The following is a 2,588-nucleotide window of genomic DNA, read 5'->3' on the forward strand; positions in this document are numbered from 1 at the left end:
TTAATGTGGGTCGTGAGAGCACCTTCAAGCCTTCGAGAATCTTGGCTGGTTAGAACAATGAAGTCCACTTCTCTTCTTTCTCGGACTCGTTCATTGGTTACTTTGCTTCCCCTTTACCATTCGTAGGGAATACGTAGGCCTTGTTGATCCGGTTGCATTTAGAAAGCGTTCCACATAAACCCTACATTCAAGGACTATCTCGGTGTGCCAACTCAAATTCGTTGGTGGACCAAAAATCATACAAAGATTGAAAGGTACTAAATAGACGAATGATATAATCTTTCATTTTAATAGTACTAGAGATTTCATTCCCTGCAGCGGTTAGAAAGCCCGTGAAAAAAAATCAAACCATGCTGCAGAGCCAGCATGAATGCACCCAATTGATTGGCAAGACCAAGGTAGGTTCGAAGGTTAGTGATTGACTTTGGGCTCGGAAACGCCTTTAGCGCTTCTAGTTTGTTTGGGCCTGGTTTCAGTCCGTTATTTGATAAATCGAATCCCACTCACTTATTGTTCCGTTCGATTTCGAACTTATTAATAGATAGTCTGACCCCATGCTCGCGGGACAACTCAGGGCAGTCACAGCCAGCGCACAAATGCCATATATGTTCCCTTGTTCATTTATTTGGAGTCAGAGTACAGCTCTCTTGCTCGGCCTGCCATCTGACGATGGGTGTCCCAATTAAGGAATATTCCCGCTCAATTGTCCCAGCCAAACGTGCAACATTATTTATTACCTCACCCTCGGGAATGATCGCTGGTTCGCCAATTTATCTGTTAAGGCAGTAATTTATGCTGTAATTCAAATTCTGTAAAAAAGCTTGGACTTGGCTAACTTGGGTTTGAACCAGGATTCGCAAATTGGAAAGAGTATGCTCTTCCAATACGGTACCACAGCTGGCCTGGAAATGTCATAAAAGATTTTAACTATCCACCTCTTTTGTTTCAGTATTTCCAGGTCAAAATCAGTGCGGTGGCTATACACTTGGTTTGGTTTTCGGTAGTCAACAACCAATCTAACCTTCCCACTGTTGTGTTCTCTGTACATCTTGTCATTATGACAGTTTATCAATTCTTGCCATAGGTCATGGCCAGGCTTCTCATAATGGATAGGGACAAATCAAGCTGCCGTCACACGGTATTTTTTAAATTTCTATTGTTAATGAGTTCACCTGCCAAAGAGCCAGCAACATCCCTGAGAAAAGTTGTCATGACATCAGTGGATTGAAGGAGAAAATTTCGGATAATGTTTTCCTCAATACCATTCATTGCCATGAAGCCTTTCAATTGTCCTTTCAATGTCTTTCAGTTGTTCTGGTGTCAACTCGTGGTTTTTCTCGGTCTTAATATTTAACTTGAGTTTGCTTGTGGTTTTTTGTCGCTGATTCCTCCAAGGTGGCGATGGTCTTTGACTTGGGCCAAAATTGATGTACTGCAGGGACATCATGTGGTAAAATTCCCAATGCTTGGAGGTCTTTCTTACCAAATGTTAAATCACCAGGCTCCGACAAAATATGTTGTTTCCATGTCAAGTAGAATTTCCAGAAGTTAGACAATTGGATGTGCGATGGAGCTGAACCGAGTGATTGGGAAGAAAACCGCTTTTTAAAATCATCTCGAATTTCTGCCCGACATACGAGCACCATTTTTTGTACAAGTCTAGTAATCACTATTCACACTCGCTCCTGTACCTTCCTTAATACCTATTTAAGCTTTTCACATTTGCAAAATAGACGTTCTTCGCATGCCATCCACCATTCAGTAATAAACCTCATAATCCCTCAACCACTAGATCTGTGTTCTTGGGTATAACCACGAACTTCTAGAAATATGGACCGTGAACGAGCTTCTCGTCAAATCGGCCTCCTCATGGTCAAAGCATTTCTGAGTCACTTTTCGAACTAAAATAATAGAATAAGAAACGTAGATCAATTCAATTGAAAGCAGGTCATTTTTATTTCATTTACCTTTAAAGTGATTCCTTTCTGTTATGTTGTCAAAAGCTTGTGTAGCTGACCAGGAGCAGGCCGAAAATTCGAATTTTATGTAGCGTATACAACATAACTTTAGACACGTCTCCTTGAGTTCCCTAAGCATAGTTTTGGACTCAAGCTTGGCCAAGTTCATTTATTCAACAAGATCTTGCGGTCCTTTGAAGTGCTTATTTGGAATAAAGTGAACGGTTTAGGAGTTACGAAATATCTGCCTCCGTTTGCAGTCCACATCTCTAGAAGCCCGTGGGATAACACATGGCGCCGTTGGTTCCCATACGTTTCTCCCAACGTCATCTCCGCCTGTGGATTTCCGCCCGGTGATCTCCGCCATAGTGAACTCCGCCAACGGCACTCTCCTCCACCATCAAATTCCCCCACGGTGAACTCCGCCACAATGAACTCCTCCAATGGTGAATTCCGCCAAGAGTGAACTCCCCACGACGATCTCCGCCATGGATAACTCCGCCAACAACAATCTCCGCCAGGGCGAACTCCTCCTACGGTGAAATCCGCCACGATCAACTCCGCCATGATGAAGTCCGCCATGATGAAGTCCGCCATGATGAAGTCCGCCATGATGAAGTCCGCCATGAT

This window comes from Tigriopus californicus, chromosome 3 (genome assembly GCF_007210705.1).
Source record: "Tigriopus californicus strain San Diego chromosome 3, Tcal_SD_v2.1, whole genome shotgun sequence".
NCBI classification, from domain to species: Eukaryota; Metazoa; Arthropoda; class Copepoda; order Harpacticoida; family Harpacticidae; genus Tigriopus; species Tigriopus californicus.